The sequence below is a fragment of the Vulpes vulpes genome, chromosome 7 (genome assembly GCF_048418805.1).
Source record: "Vulpes vulpes isolate BD-2025 chromosome 7, VulVul3, whole genome shotgun sequence".
Taxonomy (NCBI): Eukaryota; Metazoa; Chordata; class Mammalia; order Carnivora; family Canidae; genus Vulpes; species Vulpes vulpes.
In genome coordinates, this window is record NC_132786.1 from 18,455,399 (window position 1) to 18,480,363 (window position 24,965).

A 24,965-nucleotide genomic window follows, 5' to 3' on the forward strand; every position below is an offset into this window, starting at 1 on the left:
TACTTCTTACAGAACTAAGTGGAAGAAATAAAAGAAATTCCCCTTAAAGTCATTCATACTAGGATTCAAATTCAAGAAAAAAATAGAGTCGGGGAAGGGGGAATAAGCTATCGATGATGGTCCTGGCTACACCCTTCATTGACTGATTAAATAAATCATTTTGCTGTATCGACTGGTGTCAGACTTAGTGGTAGTAGGTCCAGCCACACAGTGACGAATGGGATGGGCTGCAGAGGCCAACAGCACTAGATTGTTCCCTGATCGAAGGAGAGCCCCTGACTAGAAGAACTGTGGCCCCTACGGAATGGCAAGGGAGATAGATATATGGTAGCCTACACTGAGGTCTGTCCATTAAGGGCAAAAAAAAAAAAAAAAAGCTTTTTATCTCAAAAGATTTATTTATTTTTTAGAGAGACAGAAAAAGAGATAGGGAGCATGAGGGGGAGAGGGAGGAGGACAGAACCTCAAGCAGATGTCCCACTGAGCTCAGAGCCTGATTTGGGGCTTGATCCCAGGACCCCAAAATTGTGACCCAAGCAGAAACCAAGAGTCGGTTGCTCAACCCACTGAGCTACCCAGGGACCTCAAAAATTAAATTTTAACCCTGGGATTCCAATCTGAAGGATAGACCATGGAACCTAATTCAAGTCATCATTTTCTCAATTCTTTTAGGAGGGTCGATAGCTAACGTCCTAGAAGCATAGGGGAGAAATTAAGTCATTGCTTATGATGCAGGTGTGGGGGCATGAGGGCTTAATTTTCTCATGAAATCCTGGTTGAGGAATTAGAATGAAAAAATATGAAATTATCCAAACGGTCACTGGAAAGTTAGAAGCGAAATACATGATGAGACAGAAATACTACTTACTGCGGACTAGGACCTGTTCTAAGTGCAATACGTGTGTTAACTCATTTAATCCTAGCAAGTGGTTTCATTATTGTCCTATTCATTGATGGGAAACCAAGGCACAAAGTGGTTAAATAACTTGTTTGAAGCTAATAACTGGTAAAACTGGGGTTTACACCCAGGACCTATGGATTTAGGGACTGAGGTGTGTAACCTGAAGAGTAGCTGAGCCATATGAGTGGCAGGAGTGGGTCTTTGTCCGAGCATGGGGAGAGGTAACCTGCCATTGGCCACAAGTGTCCCTAAATGTACTCCTTGTACCTACAAGAAATGCAAAGTCCTGACCACGCTCTATCTGGGGCCACCCCTCAGGATTGTATTTGTCCTGAGTAACTTTGAGGGATGAGGAGACGTTTCCTCCTAGACACAGAGCCGGCCTGTCTGCTCTTGCTCTAAAACTCAGTTTTCCTCTCTGGGAACACACTCATGAGTGTACAGGCTGCATGCTGAGGTCTTTGCGATGTTCCTGTGGAACGAGGTAGGCATGAGAACCAACATGAACCGACCTGAAGCTCTGGATGCTTCTGCCATAGGTAACCAAGTCTTAGGCCACTGACCCAGAAGCCTTGTGTCTTCTGCTGGCATCTGTGAAACAGGAACAGGCTAGCTTGTCACCTTCAGGTAGCGAAAAATCCCAAACCATGCTGTTTCTGACACACAGATGGCAGTTATAGAGCAGAGGGACTATGCTCACCTCTGAGCTTCCTTCCCTACTCACCATCCATGGGTCCAAGGGAGCATCATCCCAGTTCTCAGCGATATGGACAGAGATGGGATGCAGAAAGTACAGAGAGGCCGCAGGAAGGTAACAGAGACAAACACATTTTTCTTAAAGTGGTTCTGCTGTTTATGAACAAAACGGCAGGAAGCACACTGGAAGTGTGTGTGCTTCCTTTCATAGTTCCCAGCAAAAGTGACCTCATCCTGGTGATTTTTTGATTCCCTTCTATTTTCATCTCTCATTTTTATGCCTTCTCTATACTTCATCACGGGTCAGAAAGTTTATAGTCATACAAAATCATTTTTCCCCTTGTTTTTTGCAAGATCATGCCGAAACTCAGTGACCCAGGACAAAGCTAGTTTTTAGATAAATCCCTCCCTCCGACATCACTTTATGTAGTCCTGCCTCAGTAAGCAATCTAGGCTCTGGAAGGTATTACCATTTCGCTAAATCTATTAAGTTTCCACTGCTAAGAGACATCTTTACTATACAACATGTCAGTTACACTCAACCCAGAATTCTTTCCTCGAATCCCCACTGTGTGAAATACATGAAGTACCCTCTTCCTCTTTTCTTCTTCTTCTCCTCCTCCTCCTCCTTCTTCTTTTTTGAACCTTCTCTTGACTTTTTCACTTAACTGGGAAGGAGTTCAACTGTTTTTGCACTTTTCTCAAGCCACCAAGAGTGACAAGTGTTACAAATGTCGACTTTTTTCCCCCCTTGTAATGATAAGAATTCATAAATAGTTGAGAAAAGTTGGTGAGATTTCCAGGATAGGGCACTTGGAGGAAACCAAACTCGGAACACTACATTTTTTTTCAGGTTGAATTTGCCCTTCGGTCAAAATACAAACTTCTCTTAACATGAGCTGAGGTTATTTACCTGAAAAAATCCTACTTCTGAAAGGTACCAATGCAGCTAGAAGGGGACATCCATCATTTATATAATTACAACTTATTATTTCCCTTTACATGTTATCCTCTGAAATAATGAGCCCTGCTTTGGAAACAACCTCCTAGAATCCTTTTCAGGAAATCTTGACCCCCACCCCCATATTACAGGTGGGACAGTTAAATCAAAGTGTCTTTACATAGTGATATTTTTCAATGACTCAATTGAGAGTCATAGAAAATCACCCAAGTAACAATCAAAACCTCACATTTAATGTTTAACACATGTTAAAACATTGCAATGTTTTATGTTAATACACTTAAAACATGTTAGAGATTATATTCTAAATGGACAGTTGCTCAGCACCTATTAACATTTTGGTTGTGAACAAAATACTTTCAGAGGATTGACTGACAGGTATGTATTTCATTCTTTTCTACTGGTTTTAAAATCTATTCTTAAAAAAAAATTGATAAGCAAATAATTGACTCTACCTCAGCTCCCAGCCAGAGTCAGACAGTTTATGTTATTTTAATTTCAGTTCCATGGACTGGTTTGCCCTGGCTCTTGCCCACTAATGACTAGCTTTTCTTTTTTTTTTTTAATTTTTATTTATTTATGATAGTCACACACACACACAGAGAGAGAGAGAGAGAGAGAGAGGCAGAGACACAGGCAGAGGGAGAAGCAGGCTCCATGCACTGGTACCCTGACGTGGGATTCGATCCCGGGTCTCCAGGATCGCGCCCTGGGCCAAAGGCAGGCGCCAAACCGCTGCGCCACCCAGGGTTCCCATGACTAGCTTTTCTTCCTGATGGCCAGCTATTCTGATCTATAGACATCGGTCTTATACTAGTTGCAGCCCTACATAGAAGCAGCCTACCTAGAATTTTCTGTTAGCTCCTAAAATTGCTTTAAGTTGTAATCCTTACAGAAAACTGTGGAGGCGGAGAAAATAAGGCCATTCCACGTTAAGTTCAGCGTTAGCACAGGTACGGCCATCCCAGGCCCTGGGAATCAGAGCTGAACTTGACATTACTTCAGTTACAGGAAAAAAAACCCAGCTTACAGCTTAATGCCCTAGAAAGGCCCATATTAGAATGAGAACAGAGCTCAAGGCCCTTGAAAGCCCCATATCAGAATGTAAACAGAACTTGAAAAATTCCTCCACCCCTTCTGGAGGTTCCCTAGACCAGCCCATAAAACTAAGCTGGAACCCACCTCGGGGTCCAAGTCCCTGCTCCCCTGTGTCGGGTATACTTGGACCCAAGCTCGAACTTCTAAATAAACCCTCGTGTGTTTGCTTTGGTGTCGGCTCCTTGGTGGTTTCTCGGATATGAAATCTTGGGCACAACAAAAACCACTTATGTGATGTCAATATCTGTATCAATAAATCGCTTTTTCTATCAAGAAAAAAAAATCTATCCTTAAGTTACAGCATCAAAGACACGTGTCTGAATGGCCTCAATTGGACCCAGTCACCCTCCTCAAACTATACTTTGATTTAATACTATTCTTTGAATCTGGACATAAAACTTACTCATTACTTTTGTTTATTCATCCATCCATCCATCCATCCATCCATGATTCATTCACATTTTTATTGAGCCAGAAATATGGTTGGTACAGGGAAAATGATTATTAACAAAACCAAACAAAGAACCCAGTCTCCTGAAGCTTATGGTGCAGAGACAGACATTGATCAAGAAATCAGACAGGGAGGCACACCGCAAGAGACTCTTATCTCTGGGGAACAAACTGAGAGTTGCTCAGGGGAGGTGCGGAGGGGGGTGGGGTAAATGAATGATGGGCATTAAATTAAGAAGGGCACGTCATGTAATGTACACTCTGGGTGTTCTATGCAAGTGAAAAATCACTAAATTCTACCCCTGAAACTAATACTACACTAATTGGTAATTAACTTGAGTTCAAATCAAATCTTGAAAGAAAAAAAATCACATGAATGAATTACAGAGAGTTACAAAGTGAGATAACTGTCCCGCAGCAGAGATAACTGGGTCTCAGAGGGCCCATGAAGGAGGAGCATGACTTTAATGGACTCCATCGAGGTGCAGTTTAGAGAGCATTCCGGGGCCAGAATATGTAGGACCCTGATTGTAACCTTTGGACTTTGATTTTTACTCTGAAAGTCTATGGCCATACCACCCATACCTCATACTTTGTTCAATTATTCAATAAGCTATTATCTTATGTAAAGCACTGTCTTCACCTCGTTGGGTAGAGCAGAGACGGAAAGATACAAAAGTTCCTGCTCTGGTGAAGCTCCTAGAGTGGGAAGCCGGTAATTAGAATACAAAGCATCATATTGCGTTTTAGAAAGAGACGTGTAGCAACGAAAAAATGGAGCAGGACAACGGAAATGAGGAGTGCCACGGAGATGGGATTTACTTTGAATATTTGTTTGAATAAATGATCAGTGTAGGCCTTCATGAACAGGTACCTCTGGGAACAGACTTGAAGCAAGAGAAGGCTTTCTAAGAGAAACTCTAGACAAAGAATTTTCTAGGCGAGGGAACGAGCTAGAATGAGTCCAAGAGTGGACACTTGTATGGGTTTCTGAGAAACAGTAAAGGAAGATACAGAGTAGTCAGGAAGGCAGACATAGAGGTTGTGATAAAAGAGACAAGGAAGGGCAGACAGATCACATAGGCCTTTTGACCACCATCCTCACTTTGGCTTTTATACTGACTGGACTGGGTGAGCCTTCAAATGGTTTCAGAAGAGTTATAGGATCTTACTTTTGCTTTAAGTGGATCGAAATGGCTGCTCTGTGTAGAATCTTACAGTGGGCCATGGGGAAAGGCAGGAAAACCCCACAAAAGACTTCAGAAGAATTCAGGCAAGAGAAGATGGTCACTTGAATTAGGATCTAGCAGTGGAGATAATAGAAAACAGCTGGATTTTGGATCTATACTGAAGGTCAAGATAAAAGGTATTTTGCTGATGCACTGGATGGGGGTTTGAAAGACAGCAAGGAATTAAAGACAACTCTGAGGTCTGGGGGCTGAGTAACTGGGAAGACAGCCTTGCAATCAAGTCATAGGGGTGAAGACTACAGATGAATATTGTTTGGGTGGAGTTGGGTGAGATCATGTTTATTTGCAGAAATGAGAAGAGGTTAAATGAGTAGTTGGATATTACAATTCAGTGGGAGAATGATGAATGTGGGAGGTGTCCACCTATAAACAGCACTGAACGGCAGGACAGGAGATGATACCACTCCGGACCCGGACCCGGACCCCGGAGTGGTGACTGTAAACAGAAAGGACCAGGGCCTGAGCCCTGGGGCACTTCAGTGTTCAAAGATCTGAGAAAAGAATTTTCTTCATAGCCCATTATGGGTCTGAATATAATGAATCTGTTTTAAAATGGGTGGTTTTTTTTGTTTGTTTGTTTGTTTGTTTTATTTTTTACTGGAAACTTAACCAGAAATTTTCTGAAGGGGTAATGATTTTTCCTCATAGAAATTTTTAAAAAAATCCCATAAAGGCCTCATGTTTTACTATTGTTAATAAACAAGTAATTGTCCAGTAAGAGAAGTCAAAATTCTTTGGTTAAAACCAAATTAACAATCCTACAGTTATGACACACAATATTCTAATTCTAAAGTCATTTCATCAGCGAGGTAATTAATTTTGAAATTATCTGGAGTCGAGTAATAGAACGAGAAGAACAAGATAGATACATCTATATCTATAGTCTTCTGAATAGTAGTAAAATACTGTGCAGCCATATTCTATTAGAAACTAGAGGAAAAAATAGCAAGGTTGTGCTTAATTGTAGATTCAGGTGTGTTCCAAACAACTCTGAAGGTCAATCCTGGTTCTAGATAATTCACTGACCTAAAGGAATTTCAGGAAGTTGGGGCGGGTTCAGGGTTAAAGGGAACTGAGGCAGGACCTCAAGGCAGCCACCACTGAATCAATGGGGGTAGAGCTACTGGAGAAGGCCAACTTGAATTCCTGCTCCCTGTGGTTCTGAAGCCGGAGGAGCATCTGAGGCATGGAAACCACCCCGCTGCATGCATGCCGCTCAAGTGAGGGCAGTTTTAATGGGCTCTGAGGGAGATCACCTTCCTTTTGGAACTCTGAGGTCTGGAGTTTGTACTACAACACTTCTTTGTGCTGTGTATGTCTCATCTGCTGGCGTGAGCTGAGACAGAGAGCAGATGTTTATTAGCAAGGGATTCCAAACTCTTAGCAATCCTTAAGCAATACCAAAACTATGTGGAATGTGATCTTAGTTTCTCAATTGTACAGTTATTTCTAAATATAATATCCTTCTAAGATTTTTTTTGTTCTTCTTGACTTCTATTCCTGTTCTTTAGGAAATATAACGAAGATGGCAGAAAAATAGGAGTAGTTTAGAGTCCCACGCGGCTGGAGTTGGGGCCTGGCGTGACCACTTAACTGGGTGTGAGAACAGGCACGTGGTCTAGGAACATAAACTCCCTAAGTATTAGTTTCTTCACCTGTAAACTGGATTAATACTACTACGCTCTGGGTTAATTTAAAAACATAAAATAAAATAGCACATTCTAGTGCTTAGCAGATTGCTTTATACCTAGTAGGTACTCAATAAATCACAATCCTTTTTTTCTCCGTTGCTACCAAATCAATCTGGGCCGCTGGGTCTCATTTTCATTCAAGACAATTTACTATTTTATCAGTCTTAAATACTGACATTTTTGTGCATTCTATTGTTTCTCAATCAACTCTACTGAGATGTCATTTACAAACAATAAAATGTACTGAATTTCACCTAGGGTAAATTTGGTGAGTTTTGACAAATTTATACACCTGGGAACCAGTACAACGATCAAAGAAACGACAAATACCCATCATTTGCTTCGACGTGGATGGAACCAGAGGGTACGATGCTGAGTGAAATAAGTCAATCGGAGAAGGACAAACATTATATGGTCTATTTCATTTGGGGAATATAAAAAATAGTGAAAGGGAATAAAGGGGAAAGGAGAAAAAATGAGTGGGAAATATCAGAAAGGGAGACAGAATATGAGAGACTCCTAACTCTGGGAAACGAAATAGGGGTGAGGAAAGGGGAGGAGGGCGGGGTGGGGTGGGGGTGAGTGGGTGACGGGCACTGAGGTGAGCACTTGACGGGATGAGCACTGGGTGTTATTCTACATGTTGACAAATTGAACACCAATAAAAAATAAATTTATAAAAAAATAATAAAAGGGAAAAAAAGATGTAGGATCTTTACATTATTCCTATCATGTTTTCTCAGTCTTTTCCAAATCATTTTCTCACTTCAGCCCCAGGGGAAGGCAATCGTTGCTGTTTCCTGTCACTAAATCTTTATCTTTCTAGAGATTCATATAAATGGGAATTCTAGAGCATTTACTCTTCTGTAACAAGTTTTTATTTTCCATTCTTTCTTTTTTTCATTTTTCATTATTTTCCTATTTCTGACGTTCGTTTGTGTGGTTGCGTGCATAAGCAGCTCATTCCTGCTTACCGCTGCGAATTATTCCATTGTATAAACATAACACAACTTTTTAACCCTTTGCTTGCTAATAGACATTTGGATGATTTACAGTTTTCTGTTATTGTAAATGAATATCCTCTATGTGCAAGCATTTATGTGGTTTGGTCCTATATTTTGACCATATAAATCATTCGAAATCATAAACATTTGAATACCGTGGATCAAGATCACTTATGTACAAGTTTTTGTACATAAAAAGTATCTTTGTGCCTGCAGGGAAGGGGGAGCCGTCGGCAGCCCCAAGCGCTGCTCCTGAAGCTTCCTCCAGGAGTGGACTCAGGGAGGGGATCCCAGGCAGTGAGGTCACTTCTTTCACAACAGAGGCCAACAGAACTGGGAATCCCTGCACCCGGGCCCCCACAGTCTAGTGATCCCCACCTCAGGCTCACTTTCAGGAGACTTCTGCTACTGAAAGATGTTCCCTTCTGGCTTTCCCAGTTTCGAGCAACGCCAGGAACCCCAGGGATGCGTCTGCTTCGAATGCTGGAGACGTTGGTGCCACCGTCAAACCCAACGCCTCAGGGAGTTTTTCAGGAGGCGCCGGAGGGTAATACAGAGCAGGCCAGGCCAGGCCAGGCCACCTGTGCCAGCCATCCTGGGCAGCCCCATCCCCTCCTCTTCAGGGAACCAGGGATGTGTGGGCAGGTCACATCCAGGCTGGAGGACCTTGCAGGGCAGCAGGGTCCCCGGTGATCCCTTCAGGGTCACCCTGATGTCACGGTGGGCAGGGTAGAAACAGGATTCCCGAGGCGCCTCTTACCCGCCCCAGAGTTAACCCAAGGCCCTGCAGCAGCACCCCTTTGCTCTCCTTGGGGGAGGTGTGTGCCGGCTGTGTGTGTCTGCAATGGAGTCAGCAGGGTGTGCGGCCCGGCCGAGGCGGCCAGACCGGGTGCTGAGGCCTCCTGCCTGGCTGCCCCGCACTGACTTTACAGAGCTCCACATGGGACAATGGGTGGCGGCGGAGGCGGGAGGAAGAGGACATCCCCCACACCCCGGTGGTGATCAGGAAGGAGCCCAGCACAGCTAATGGAGGCCTGCAAGGGTTCAAGGTGAGTGCAGGGGCTGGGGCCACCCGACACCCAGGACCCCGATGCAGCAGGAAGGGCCCCGGGTCCCAGAAGCCAGCCTGCTGCTTCCCTGGGCTCCCCGCTAGACTTCTGCTGCTACAGGGGTCTGGATTCCCCTCCTCCCCAAACTTGCCCACATGGCCCTGCCCCTGCCTGGGCCAGATGCAGAGTCCCTGTGCACAGATTTGTAGGAATATCAGAATAGAGCCTTCAGGGGATGCCTGGTCGCCCAGTGGTTTAGCGCCTGCCTTCTGCCCAGGCCCTGATCCTGGAGACCCGGGATCGAGTCCCGCCTCGGGCTCTCTGCATGGGGACTGCTTCTACCTCTGTCTGTGGGTCTGCCCCCACCCCCGTGTCTCGAGAATAAATAATAACTTTTTTATAATGCTTTCTTTTTAAAGATTTTATTTATTTATTCACGAGAGACAGAGAGAGAGAGGCAGAGACACAAGCAGAGGGAGAAGCAGGCTCCATGCAGGGAGCCTGATGTGGGACTGGATCCTGGGTCCCCAGGATCACGCCCTGGGCTGAAGGCAGTGCTAAACCACTGAGCCACCCGGGCTGCCCATAAAAACTTTTGAAAAAGAGACACATCGTGTCTCATCGCACGTGGTCTCCAGTAGTTTGCACTGTGCTATGCTTTCTCCTAACTGGTGCTCCCAGGAGGCCCCATTGGCCTGACGTCCTTCCCCTCTTTCTCCAAGGCTTGAGCATGGTCCTGGTGAGTTGGGAGACTTTTCCCCAAAGGGACACGGGGCTCACTGTATTATGTCTATCGCTCTGCAGTTAGGTTTTGAAGGAGCGCATCCCTGCCCCCCCTCCCGGGGTCAGGCACAGGGGCCTCGTGTGCTGCACAACATGTCAGAAGGCCAGTTGGTTCCCACAGCCACTGAGCCCTTCACTGATGCAGGACTTCGATGTGATTCCCTTTTGTTGCCAAATCACAGGGTGGCGCTGAACATTCTGCAGCCCTCAGGCCCTGGGCCCTCCCACCCAAGGAAAGGTCTCCGTGTGGGCACCTCGAGAGAGGGACATGTGGTAGAATTCAAGGGGTGAAGCCGTTAATGCAGGGAGGTGCTGTTAATACTCAGCTGACAAGCGGCCCTGGGATACTGACCCCTCCCACTTGAGATCCTTGTATTGATCCATATTTTTAAAAAAATGTATCCTCTAAGATTATTTCTTTGTTGGATAGTTTAAGAGACAGGCAGAGAAGCAGGGAGCAGAAGAGGGAGACACAGTCTCCTCAAGCACACTCTGCCCCAAGCGCAGAGCCTGCCAGGGGCGGGATCTCAGGATGCTGAGACCATGACCTGAGCCACAACCCAGAGTCAGATGCTAAGTGACTGAGCTGCAGGCGTCAAGCCCCGAGTTCCTGCTGTGGGCACTCCTACCCCCCCTGCCCCCACCAGCCACTGAGCTCGGGCTTCGGTCTGCGGTCAAACTCCCAGGTGGTCTGGAGGCTACAGTGCAGGCTGCACGTCCCCTCTGTCCCACCTCAGGCTGAAAGGGCCTCAGCCCTGAGAAGGAATCGGATCTGCCGACCACCCCCAGCCGGAGGGAGCTGCTGGAGCAGCAGGTAGAAGAACTGGTGCCTGCCTTGCTGCGCTTGGACAATCTGTCCCTATTTGAATTTCTAAATGTTGTGGAAGAGTATGGCACCCCTGAAGAGGTGCTGGACCTGCTGTTTGCAAAGTGAGCTCCCTGACCCTCCACAGCCCAGGGGGATGGGCTAACTACTGGTTGGGAGTCTTGGGGAATGTGGTTGAACTTCCCGGCCCCTCGGGCTGCTCCTCCGACTGGAGTAGAGTCACACAGGGCCTAGTTGGGTCCTGTAGGGCAGCCCCCGGGGCCTGGCCTGTGGCAGGTCGGCTAGAGGGGCTGTGCTTGTGCTCAGCAGTCTTCGTTCTCTCCCCATGACAAAGCGTGTGCCGCCTCCCCACCGTCACCAGGGTCTTGAGCTGGCCTGTTTTGCCATTGAAAGGGAGTCCATCTGGGGTCTGTATCCTGGGGCATTTGGAGTAGGGGTCCCCGGGGACACCTGGGCACCCAGGCCCACTTGGATATCGGCCAGGGCCTGGCTGGAGCCCTTTCATTCCTCAATCATTCAGAAAGTGCCAGCAGGTGCAGGTACTTCTCCAGGAGCTGCCCGTGGCCCCACGCACAGAGCGGACGGCGCCCCAGGGCTCCGGACTAGTCGGAGGTCGGAGGGTGACAGCAGGTATGAGGAGAGGTCGGGTCCCCAGGATGATTCATATGATGCCCCCCGCCCTCCTCTAGATATCGATGCATCGTAGCTTCCTGCAAGAAGGAAGGAATCTGGGACCAGTGGGAAATGTGAGTGAGCTCTGGCTCATGCAGGGGAGCCTTCCCTCTCCAGGAGGGCGGGCCGCGAGGGGGCTGTGGGTCAGAGGGGCTGCTGGACCCTCACCCCACACATCTGCAATTCCTGTGACAGGGTAAAGGTCTGAGGCCCCTTCAGGAAAACAGGAAAGGAGAGCCGTGGGTGGGGTGCAGGCTTTGTGCTAGAGCACTGGGACGCCAAAGGGACCTCCTCCATGCCCATTCCCCCAACCCTCTGTCTGCCCCACACCTGGGACCCAGAGCAGAGGGTGTGGGGAGCATCGCACTCACCAATCGGGTGGCACCTGGACCCGGGTGCACAGCAGGTGCTCAGGAGAGCCAGTGAGGGCTCAGGGACCAGACGGCCCCCGCCCGTGGGAGATTAGAGTCAGTGGAAGGACACCCCCTGGGGGCCCCTCGTGAGTGAGGCTGGGCAGACCCACAGGAGGGAAGGTTCCCCGGGAAAGACAGTGATGGTCACACCGCTGGTCATGGGCTCCCACGCACAGAGGCTTCGTGCCAGCCCCTCCTCAGTGAGCAGGGCTGTGGCAGGTAAGACCGCCAGGTGGCAGGTGGACAAGGAGCAGCACTGGCCTCCGACAGCCCCGCACGAGAGGCCGAGGGCCCTGGTTCCTGCAGGGCTTCCCCGGGACACCTCTGTGTGAGGAGCCCTGTCTTCTGACGCCTCTGCCCACCTGTCCCTCCCCAGCGCCATGTCCTCCTTCCTGACCATCTGGCTGGACTACTATGAGGAGGACTTCCACGATCCCCCAGAATTTCCTGCCCTGACAAAGCTGCTGAAATTCACAGGGCAGTAAGTGCCAGGCTCAGTGCTCGACTGTCGTGTGGAGCGTTACCTTTGGCGTTTCATAAACCTGCATCAAGCGGAGTTTGAGGGTGGAGGTGAGGAGGACTGGGGTGGCCGAGTTGGGGACAGGGTGGGCCACACAGATCAAGCCTCCATGCTGCTGGGCCAGGAGCACTGGGTAGGCTCACACCCCATCCCCACGGGCTGCAGTCTGGGGAGACCTCCCAGGGCTCTTGCACTCACACACGTTGAGCGGTGGTAAGAGTGTCCTTGATTTGAGAGGGACGTGGACAGTCCATCCTGGTGATGATACTTTGTCTTCTTGGAGATGATACTCTGTCTTCGGACCCCGAGCAACACCCTGAACCACCCCAAGAGCGCGCCCGAGCTTTGACGGTGGGGCCTACTGAACCTTCAGGGTCTCACGGGATGGAGCTGGTCCCAGCTGCTGGAGCTGAGAGCTTGGCCCAAGCCCTGATGCCAGCTGCTTTGTACAAGGCAAGACACGTGGTGGTCAGACCTCTGAATCCCTGTCCTGACCTGGAAGAGCCACCTGCACCCTTGGGAGCCCAGGAGGCCTAACGCGCCCCACCACCAGCTAATCAATGTGCTGGAGCAAGCCACGTCACTCAGGGGAGCAACCGGCTTCTGACCCCAAGCAATACCCTGAACCACCGCAAGAGCCCGCCCGAGCCCTGACTCTGGGGCCTGCTGTACCTGCAGGGTCTCAGGCGAAGGAGCTGGTCCGGGCTGCTGGAGCTGAGGGCTGGGCCCGAGCCCTGATGCCAGCTGCTATGTACAAGGCAAGACACATGGTGGTCAGACCTCTGAATCCCTGTCCCACCTGGAAGAGCCACCTGCACCCTTGGGAGGCCTGGAGGCCGAACAGGCCCCACCACCAGCGATCGAGGTCATCGATGTGGCGGAGCAGCCGCCTCATTCAGGGGAGCTACCGGCTTCGGACCCCGAGCAACACCCTGAACCACTGCGGAAAGAGCCTGCCTGAGGCCGACTATGGGGCCTGCTGAAGTTCCTGGGCCTGAGGTGATCAAGCCGGTCCCGGCTGCTGGTGCTGAGAGCTAGGCCTGGCCGAGATGCCGGCTGCTGAGGTCAAGCCAAGGTACCTGGTGGTCATACCTCTGATTCACTGACCTGACCTGGAGGAGCCACCTGCTTCTTGGCCACCCCAGAAGGAGGAGCAGGTCCCGGTGCTGGCTCTCGAGTTCATCCAAGGGCTGGAGCTGCCACCTGCCTCAGTGGAGCCACCAGCCTCGGCCCCCGAGCAGCAGCTCGTGATGGCTGCAGCACAACTGAAGCCTTCCCCTCCCCTTTCATTGTGCTGTTTCTGTATTTTGTGTTTTTCATAAACCTCTATAATTGCTTCATGAATTTTATTTGTTAAAAAGGATAAGTTAACTTTGTACAAAATTGACTCTGATGCTTTTAAATTATACATCGTGGTACTTTAGGTCCATTCATACTCCTTCTATGAGGTTAGCATCACCTTAATTCCAAAAACAGACAGAGACCCCACCAACAAGGAGAATTATAGACCAATATCCCCGATGAAAACGGATGCAAACATTCTCAACAAGATACGAGCCGACAGGATCCAAGTGTACATAAAGAAGATTACTCGCCATGATCAAGTAGGATTTATCCCCGGGATGCAAGGCTGGTTCAACACTCTTAAAGCAGTCAATGGGATGGGTCACATCAACAAGAGAAAAAACAAGAACCAGATGATCCTCTCAATACACGCAGAGAAAGCATTTGACAAAATACAGCATCCATTCCTGATCAAAACTCTTGACGCTGTACTGATAGACGGAACATTCCTCAGCATCTTCAAAGCCATCTAAGGAAAGCCCATAGCAAATATTATTCCCGATGGGGAAAAACTGGGAGCCTCTCCCCTAAGATCAGGAACACGACAGGGACGTACACTCTCACCACGGCTACTCAACATACTACTACAAGTCCTAGCTTCAGCAATCAGGCAGCAAAAAGAAATAAAAGGCATTCAAATTGGCAAAGAAGAGGTCAAACTCTCCCTCTTTGCAGATGACATGATACTGTACCTAGAAAACCCAAGACTCCACCCCAAGATTGCTAGAACTCATACAGGAAATTCGGCAGTGTGGCAGGATACCAAATCAATGCCCAGAAATCAGTGGCATTTCTAGACACTAACGATGAGACTGAAGAAAAATAAATTAAGGAGTCACTCCCATTGACAATTGCACCCAAAAGCATCAGATACCTAGGAACACACCTAACCAGAGAGGTAAAGGATCCCTACTCGAAAAACTACAGAGCAGGTCTGAAAGAAACTGAGGAAGACACAGAGAGATGGAAAACGATTCCATGCTCCTGATTGGAAGAAGTCATATATTGGGAAAATATCCACGTGACCCAGGGCAATTTACACATGGAACGCAATCCCTATCGAAATACCATGGACTTTCTTCAGAGAGTTGGAACAAATCATCTGAAGATTAGTGTAGAATCAGAAAAGACCCCAAGTAGCCAGGGGAATACGAAAAAAGAAAACCAGAGCCGGGGCATCACAATGCTGGATGTCAAGTTGTACTACAAAGCTGTGCTCATCAAGACAGTGTGGTCCTGGCACAAAAACAGACACATAGGTCAATGGAACAGAACGGAGAATCCAGAAGTGGACCCTCAACTCTATGGTCAACTAATATTCGACAAAGCAAGAAACACCATCCACCGGAACAAAGACAGTCTCTTCAATAAATGCTGTTGGGAACATTGGACAGCCACACGCAGAGGAATGAAACTGGACCATTCTCTCACACCACCGAACACAAAGAGAAACTCAAAATGGATGAAAGATCTAAATGTGAGACAGGAAGCCATCAAAATCCTAGAGGAGAACACAGGCAACACCCTTCTGGAACGTGGCCAGAGCAACTTCTTGCAAGATACATCCATGAAGGCCAGGGAAACAAGAGCCAAAATGAATCACTGGGACTTCATCAAGATGAGAAGCTTCCGCACAACAATAGAAATGCTCAACAAAACTAAAAGACAACCCACAGAATGGGTGAAGATATTTCTAAATGACCTGTCAGATAAAGGGCCAGTGTCCAAGATCTCTAAAGAACTCATTCAACTCTACAGCAAAGAAACCAACAATCCAATCATGAAATGGGCAAAAGACATGAACAGAAATGTCACAGAGGAAGACATAGACGTGGCCACCAAGCATATGAGACAATGCTCCGCATCACTGGCCATCAGGGAAACACAACTCAGAAGGACAATGAGATACCACCTCACACCAGTGAGAATGGTGAACATTAGCCAGACAGGAAACCACAAATGTTGGAGAGGATGTGGAGAAAGGGGAACCCTCGTGCACTGTTGGTGGGAACGTGAACTGGTGCAGCCACTCTGGAAAACTGTGTGAAGCTTCCTCAAAGAGTTAAAAATAGAGCTGCCCTGCGACCCAGCAATCCCACTGCTGGGGATTTGCCCCAAAGATACAGACGCAGTGAAACGCCGGGACACCTGCACCCCGATGATTACAGCGGCAATGTCCACAATAGCCACACTGTGGAAGGAGCCTCGGTGCCCACCGACAGATGAATGGATAAAGAAGATGTGGTTTATGTATACAATGGAATATTCCTCAGCCATCCGAAAGGATGAATACACACCATCTGTTTCTATGTGGAGGGACCTAGAGGGTATTACGTTGTGTGAAATAAGTCAATGTGAGAAGGACAAACATTATATGGTCTCATTCATTTGGGGAATATAAAAATTAGTGAAAGGGAATAAAAGCAAAGGAGAGAAAATGAGTGAAAATATCGGTGAGGGTGACAAAGCATGAGAGACACCTAACTGTGGGAAATGAACAAGGGGTAGTGGAAGGGGAAGTGGGTGGGGGGTTGGGGTGACTGGGTGATTGGAACTGAGGGGGGCACATGGTGGGATGAGCACTGCATGTTATGCTACATGACAGCAAACTGAACTCCAATACACATATCTTTTTAAAAAAACGGTGAACCCGCGGCGCCCGACCCTGCATCTCCACACTTGGGGAGCAGCGTGGGGTGAGTGGGACGCCGGCCACCCAGTCTCCTGCTGCTGCTGCCGCGTGGGCTCTGCTTCCTTTCCTCGTGCTGGGCCCGGGGAGCGGGTTCTGGGCCGGCTGCTGCCGAGGGGGGTTTAGGAGGCCCTCGCCGTCATCTCTCTTGCACACCCATGCTTGTGCTCTCGCTTGGGGGGTGTGTGCATGCTTCTGCCGGCTGCTCAGCCCCATCGGGGAGACCAGACTGGGGCTCTTGGTCAGCGCTGCCGGATGTGGGGACACCTTCCCAAGTAGGCCACAGACGCACCAGGAACTGTCCTCCAATGTCCTCTGTGGGGCCTGGTCCCTGTCGGGGAGCTGACCAGGTCCCCCTGGGAGACACAGCCGCGGCCTTTCCTCCTGCCTCTGTTCTGCCCGTGGGGCCTGAGCCATCCCAGGCCCACAGGCCGCATGCCCGCTGCTCTGTGGGGCTGTCAGCTGGCAGGTTTCCTGGGACCTTCCCTCGGGGGCTGTCCTGGGGGCTGAGGAGGACTCCTTTCTAGGCAATGGTTCCTCCAGAAACGGCCCCCTTCAAACGGCTTGAGTAGGCGGGAGCTGACTCGTCAGATCTGTGGGGGCAGGTTTGTGGCTTGAGGTGGCCAGGTACGGGTGGGGATTCCTGAGTATGTCCGAAGCAGCCCCTGGGAAGCATCGGGTGTATCGGGTGTCTCTCGTGCCATCGAAGGAGGTGCAGACACCAGATGGCTGAGAGGAGCGTCGCCAAGGGGGCGCAGAGCTCTGCCCCCATAGATGGAACGGAGCCTGTTGCTGGAGCTGCTGAGACCCCATCCTCAGGGTCCCCATTATTTGCCAACCTGTCCCACATCCCAGGGCTCTTATGGCACGCACGTGAGTGAGAACCGGTCTCGATGGTCTCGTCGGGGTCTCCTGGTGTGACTAGGTGGGACGTGCACCGTACCCCATCTACTCGGGAGACTGGGGAGCCATGGACTCCGTGGTTCGTCGTCTTCTCTATCTGACGTGGTGTTCAGTGTTGCGTTTTGGCCCACCCCACCTGCCGTGGCAGCAGCTCACCAGCGTCAGAGTGGCGGGCTGGGGCACTGGGCCATGCGGCCGATGGCGGGCCAACCTCGTGGGTGTCCTCTGCCCATTGCTGCTGGCCTGGGCCCTGGAGCCGGTGCAGCCTGCGTGTTTTCTCTCTCCAGACACGGCCGCCTCAGATTGGCCACTGAACTCCGTCAGCCGAGGTCCGCGGAGACCAGGGTGCCCACCCGCGAAGTCCCCTCTCCAGTGTTGGTTTGCAATAAATCTGTATTTAAGCACGTCGGCATCCATGTGTGTCACTTGCTTCCGAGACTCTCCTCTGCGTGTGTGCGTTTCCGGAACTCCAGCCACAAGGTCCCTGGCTCATGGACAAAGCAGACGCCAAAGTAGGGGATTCCTCAGTGTCTTATGAACTGTGTCTGCTCTAACCTGTGGTTTTCAGAAATTTGATGAGCTTTCAAGAAAAAAGGATTGTCGTTGCAGAGCTGACATAGGTCTCCATCAGGTTCTGAAAAGCTGAAGTGAGCACAGGATCCCGAAGCTTCAGCCAGAGGACACCCCACCCCTCCGGCACCCGGTGGAAGGAGTCTTGCCCTGCAGTGCTGGGCTCACCCATCTGCCTGCACCGCCCCTCCCGGGCACAGCACTTCGGCTGCACCCCAGTACCGGGGACCTAGCTTGTGGGCAGGCTCTGGCGACGCTTCTCGAGTGAATGCAGGATGCCTGGTGACATTAGCGCACAAGTGCCCAGGACCAGAGATTATCTGCCAGGGAGGAGAGGTCCCATCTTTCAACAGTTTGCCCCAAAACGTGTGGAGGGAGAACAGTCTCCATGTTCTACGTAGAAAGGAAGTGTGTGGGAGGCGGCAGTTGCGGTTTGGAGGGGAGTGTGCCCAGGACTGCCCACCTGAGGACAGACCCACAGCCACCCGGGTCTGCCTCACAGGCAGGCTGGCGCTCCCGTGGGCCTCCCGCTGGCACCTGTCCCAGCCTCGGTGAGTGGGGGGGGGGGGTTACACCGTCATTTCAGGCTCTGCTCTCCGCTCAGCCATCTGCTCAAGCACCAGGGGCTCTCCCTGGGTGTCATTCTTTTTTTTTTATTCTTTGGAACATCGATGGGAAAAATGTTATATCTTGAATTTTTGCTAATATCTAACTGGGATTTAGCATTCCCATCAGTTAGGAAACATGTGTCAGTTCCTTTCTTTTTCCTTTGTAAATTGACTTTTTATTGGTGTTCAATTTGCCAACATATGGAATAACACCCAGTGCTCACCCCATCAAGTGCCCCCATCAGTGCCCGTCACCCCGTCACCCCCACCCCCCGCCCACCTCCCCTTCCCCCACCCCGACTTCCTTTCCTGGATGTGATTCTTGAGGGCTGGCTGGCCTACCGAGGTCGGCATGCGTGCAGCCCAACAGCTGCCCTGGCCTGCACTCTGCCGCTGAGCCCGGACCTGGGTACAGCCTTGTGTGTTCCAATAGCCCTGAGGGGACCAGGCCCACGGATACTGGAGCCCAAGCTGAGGGGGGTACGTGGTGAGTGTCACCCCGCCAGGCCGGCAGGCACAACAGCCTGGCGGGGCTGTCCCGGCTGGGTGGTCTCCCGTCTGGCTAGCATGGAGGAGGAAACCAGGCCGGGCCTCCCGCCTTCTCCATCATGCTGCTTCCAACGCGGTTTAGCCAGAGCCGGATGCACTCGGGGACGTTTACATGCAAACACGGTGTGAGGGCCACAGAGGAAGGCATGACCCTGAGGCTGGAGTTGGACTGCACCCCCCCGCACGCTACTCCAGTGGGGCCTCCCTGCCTCTGCCATCTGTGTGCCACAGGACTGGTACCAGCAGACGCTCTCCAGGTCGGGGGGTAGGCCCCTGGCGTCATTTGCCGACCGATCCCCAACAGCCCAGGCGCTTCTCCCCGAGGACGGGTCCTGGTATGGGTATAGCGGTGGGGCGGCTGGTGGTCTGGGGCAGGCTCTCCTGCAGGGCCGGTGGTTGGGAAGCTTCCCAGGTCAGGGCCATCGCGTGGCCTGAGGCGGGGTCTCCTGGCAGCCCGCAGCAGGGGCCTAGGAGCCCTCCATCATGTGCCTGGCCTGCAGAGGGTCTGGGTTGGCAGGTGCCACGGAGGGGCTGCCAAGCAGGAGCTCGTGCTCGAGCTCAAAGGCGTAGGAGCCCCGGGGGCCACCTGTCAGCTGTCTGTTGGTCTGGGGGGCGGGTCCCCAGCGAAGAGGAGCTCTGCTGCAGAAGCAGCCACAAGGCTGCGGGAGAGGGGCCACGTGGGGCCCCACACAGCTCTGGGGTCCTCCTTCACCCAGGGTGCTCCGGACCCCTGCCATTTCAACCCCCAGGCGCATGGGCATCTGGCGAACATGTTGCGTGTAGGGTTTGGGGCAGCCCGACGTTGCATGTAGGGAGAAGACCTCTGGTGGGGAAGGTGCCAGGACTCGGCCGCGCCTCCTGCCTCCCAGCACTCCCGACCTCAGCCTCCCACAGCAGCTGCTGTAAAGTCCTGGGGATACCTGCTGGCTCAGGGCTGCCCTGCGCCCCGGGCGCCCTGCTTCTCTGGCTGGGTGTGTCAGCCCTCTGGGTCACTCATATGTGGAATTCAAGAAACGAAACTGATGGGCATGGGGAAGAGAAGGAAAAATACAATGAGATAAAAACAGAGCGGGAGGCAAACCATAAGAGACTCTTAATCCCAGGAAACAAAGTGAGAGTCACCCGAGGGGAGGTGGGTGGGGGATGGGGTACCTGGGGGATGGGCATTAAGGAGGGCATGTGAAGTGATGAGCACTAGGTGTTATATGCAACTGATCAATCACTCCATTCTACCCCTGAATCTCATACTACACTATATGTTAACTGACTGGAATTTGAACACAATCTAAAAGAAAGAATGAAAAAATCACACATTCTTGTGTACAGTGAACAAAGAACTCTGCATCCAATTAAAAAAGCAGGAATGGGGCACTCGCTATGTGCATCATCAGTTACCAAGAACTTGCTCACCACCATCTTTCAGGTATTAACAAATCACAATTTCTAAGCTTTTTATTAAATCAGGGACTTATGCTTCCTGAGAAGATACACACATACTTACATGGTGCAGGCCAAAGCCTCCATCCCAACAACCAGAAAAGGCTGGTTACGCACAGATGTGCTCCTGGCGATAGTCAGGAAGCTGTGAGATGACCAGAGCTGGGTAAAGGATCCGTGCAGAGGACAGACAGTCCTTCCCTGGGGAGGCTGATGATGGGGCACCATTCTGTCCCCAGGCCACTTCCGATTCCAGCTCAGGACATCAGCTCCCCTGGGATAAGAGGACACCACCACCATACAGTGACACACTGGAAACTCAAGGAGGTCCACATGCAACGCTGACGTTCCCATAGGACGTGTGCTTTGGCAAGGTGGGAGGTGAAGGGGACGGGACCGAGCGAAGCTCACCGTGGCCTCGCAGTACCTACGGGATGGGATGAGCCTCTGCTAGCGAGAACGGGGCGCCCACAGGCACAGACCCACCCACGTGGGAGCTGCCAGACGACTGAGCTGCATGGGGCAGAAGACTAAGTATGACGCTCCAAATCCCTGAAAGGACTAGCTAGTGCTTGTGAGGCCTTCCAGTGCTGAGGACAAAGAGCCTGCTTCTGCCTAGTGGGTCTCAATCAAAACACAGAGTGTCCACAGGGGTAAAACAGGGACAAATTACAGGGGCAACGACATCCAGCTCAATGCACCAAAGAGAAGAAGGGACTATCGACCAACCAAATAAACCATCTGGGCCTCGATGTTCTTTTCATTCACCGTGTTAGGCACACATCCAAAGAATTACCAGAAACGTACACGGGAAGGAAAAGGCAACCAATAATTCAGAATAAAAATAAGCAAAGACTGTCAAGTAAGTAAGATCATCTTGGTAAGAGAAACAGGTAACAAGATGGACAGAAGTGGATGCAACAGATGGAGAACTGAATGAGAAGAGTGTAATGCATATGAAGAAATCACATGGATATTCTAGACCTATGAAATAAACTATCTTTCATCAAGCATTCATCGATGGCTTAACAGAAAACTCGGATGGCACAGGAAAGGACAAGATTGGTGGGTTCTGACACAGAGCACACAGACAATACCAAAACCGGAGAGCAAGCCGAAAAAGCAATGAAAAGAACAGAAGACACACGGTCCACTGCAAAAGGCCCATCATACTTGTACTTGAGGTCCCAGGGAAAAAGGGACAGAGACAGAAGCAACATCCAGAGAGAGAACTGCCAAGGATCCCAAACTGAAGACACCAACCCCCATATTCAAGAGGCAGAATGAAAACACATGTGCGCTTACAGGCACACACAGCACACGCGTGCACATGTACACACAGGCACGCATCACACACAGGTCACGTGATCATCAAAATACAGAAAAACAAAAGCAAAAGGGAAATCCGAAAAGCAGCTGTGGCGGGGGGTGAGGGTTGGGAAGAGACACCGCCTTCAAAAGAACAGTACGTCGTGTAGAAACACAATAGGGGAAAATCAAGTTCTGGCCATTTGGGGTTTGGAGGGAGACTGGAAGAAAATAGTATATTTGAATCAGATTTTTAAAAAACCTTTTAGGTAACGCATTGAGTAGTCAGCGAAGTATTCAAAAATTTACGACACGTTATTTAAATTTCACACTTTCTGAACTAAATATTATTATTACTTCCTTTTACACATAGAAACTCTAAGCTCCTTGCCAAAGGCCTCACAATTCCCAAATCATGGAAGGAAGACACAGGCCCAGAGCGGTCTGAAACAACGGTGATGCTGGCAAACACTCTGATACCATAGTGCTTCATGCAAAGAGAAGGAGGCGTGAGCACTTGTGGAATGATGGAAGAGTTATAATATGCAAAGATTAAAGACCAGAAAATAAAGGGGGTGGGGACCAACTCAAAGCTGCAGGGGACAGAGAATAAAGCAGTGTAACCAAGTTAAAGTGACAAGTAAACAGGAAAACCGTGAACCCCGCTTGCTCGACGCAGTGAGCGAGAGCGATGGAAACACAGCATTTGATCAAATCACACTATTTACTTTTTCTCTCACTCTGCTAACAGTTTAAGACCACGGATATAATGATACAATACGATTAGACTTTAAAACACGTATGGGGTTTCATTGCATAATCTTAATGAATTCTCTGAAGACAACTCAGTAGATCAAGTGGTGAGATCACTAATAGAAAAAATATAAATCTTTTTTAATAGTTAAATGATAAAACAAGTGAATAACTATGACAATTTCATCAACATTGCAATGGATTAAAAAACTACGAAACTATATACTGAAATACAAAAAATCTCAAATTCCCAAATGAGTAACTATGAGAGTTCATGATGCACAAAATACCAACCGTGAAATGAGCATCTTTTAAATATATAAAAATAGAGGATAAATCATGGAATAAAGGCTTCATTATTTTAAACTACCTCCAAGCCATAAACATGTAAGAATATGTTGGCAGGAAGAGACTGGAAAAACAGCTCTTACCGGGAGGATCATAGAAGAGACCACCCAAGGGAAATAGTCCTGAAGTCACGTAGCAGGGCCTCAACCATCGGACCCAGGCACCGAACCCGTCACAATACGCAAGAGCAGCACACTGCAGGGGGTTCGAGATTCACTCGCACCCTAGTAGCTCATGTGAGGAAACGTAAATGCGGCTGGTCCTGATTAACCTGCTCCATCCGAATGACCTGTGGATAGACTGGACAGAGGAGAGGACAGACAGAGGAAAAGAGACTTGCGGGTTCCTCAGACTAGTAAAAGAAAAGCCACAATGACCAAACCTCGTGGGACACGGCCCAGGCACCATCTGGACACGTGCTTCTGACATTACAGAACATCAGGGATCAGGAGACGATGGAATCTCCCAAAACCATCCAGTTCAACAAACTCCAATTCAAGCTCGCTATGAATGTGACTGCCTAAATCTGTCTTGATGTTACAGATAATCCTGGACACGAATATTAAGTCCCTCCTTGAAGCCCTTTGTTACTCAGAGTTAAGACGTCCGCAGTCCACCGTTTGCCCTGACAAGCTGCCCTCGGTGATACTGCTGCGGCCTCCATCCTTTTCACCTGACCTGCAGGAGGACCGCCAAAGGCTTGCTCCTCTACCTCGCACCCCGTCTCCACACCCGCCGGAGGTGCAGGCTGCAGCTACAGGCCACCACACCTCTCGAAGGCGTACCTTCAGGCCGGGCCTCTGCCTTTCCTTCCGCAAGTACTTCCTTCCCCGTCCACACCTCCACCTGGACATCTACCTGAGAGTATTGCCAACCCATCATCTATCTCTCAGTTCCCGAAGGCTGTCTTTTTCACGTCCCTTAAAGGTACCCACATGCCCTCAGCCCACTTCTTTCCTGATCCCTCCCCCTCTCCCATCCCACAATCCATCCTTCAGGCCGGGCCGTCGGCTGTGCCTTCAGGGTTGACCGTCTGCCTGGCCACTCTTAGCACCTGGGTCCACACCACCATCATCTCTTCCTGGAACGAGATCTTTTCAGCGCTCTCCCTGCTCCAGTGCGTTCCCTCTGCCACGACCTTCCGACTCAGACCATGACCTCCACACACTCTTAGGGCACGTGAAGAATTTTGAAAGACAGCAGGTAGGTCCAGATGGTTTACAGCTGTCGATTCCTGATCCCTGGCTCAGCTAGTCCTTCCTGTCCCTGAAAGCTGACCAAAGCTCCTGAGGTAGCACCCGATGCCATTTCGCCTTCACCACATCCTGCCCCATCACCGCTTTTCTGTCACTTACCAGAACGAAGGCCTCCCCCTTGCTCCTCCTGTACTGTGCTCCACAGTGAGTGGTAAAAGACACTGGAACACCACAGAATCCCCTGTTAACCACAAAGCCTTTCTAAAGTCAAGGCGTCACTGAGCCTGGGATAGAACATCCAGTCTCCTCCTTTGCGTTCATTTCCATAAAAAGAGGAGCATGACAGCAGACACACGCCACGTGGCCTAAATTCATCTGCCCTAAATTCAGGGACAGTGAAGATGGGATGGTGAGAGTGGTGGCGGTTCCTGCTGAGAGATCCTGCCTCCTCAATCCCGAAGGATCATCAGGGAAGGGCATCAGGCTGACTGGGAGCCACGCACAAAGAGAACAGGAAAGAAAGGCTGGAGACAGCGGAAACTCAACTCACCGAGGCAGAAAGCTCACTGCAAAGACCTATACTGTCTCGAAGCATGAAATTACCTCAGGTTTTGCTTTAAAAAGAAGAAAAGAATCCTGGGAAATAATTCACACACGCTATCTACAAAGTCACAATGCTGAGTCAGGAGCCAGAGCCCGCCCACTCACACATGCCTCGGTCTGTCTCAGTTATGTATTTTCTGTGATATTGCAAGGAGGAAGAGGTGAAAGATGCTACATGAATTTCCAGTAGACCAATTTTAAGTCAGTAAAAGAACCCTTTCTCAGAACTGATTATATATATATATATATATATATATATATATATATATATATATACACACACACACACATATATTTAATATTATATAACATAAGATATATCTTTTCTTAAACGTTTATTCAA

At 49.7% G+C, this 24,965-nt stretch overlaps 1 protein-coding gene across 15 annotated transcripts in view; it reads right to left on the reverse strand.

Moving 5' to 3' along the window:
* LOC140599793 (adenylate cyclase type 1-like) overlaps nucleotides 1-24,965 on the reverse strand; it is a 531,081-nt gene that overhangs the window by 398,474 nt on the left and 107,642 nt on the right. Inside the window, exons 4-5 of one of the 15 annotated variants that reach the window (XM_072765011.1) lie at nucleotides 12,987-13,061; nucleotides 12,289-12,756 (exon numbers count right to left, since the gene is read on the reverse strand). The exons of the other annotated variants lie outside the window; for them this stretch is intronic. The gene's annotated coding sequence lies outside the window, so the exon portion shown is untranslated. Of the gene's footprint in view, nucleotides 1-12,288; nucleotides 12,757-12,986; nucleotides 13,062-24,965 lie in introns of those variants that run through there. 15 annotated transcript variants of the gene reach the window in all.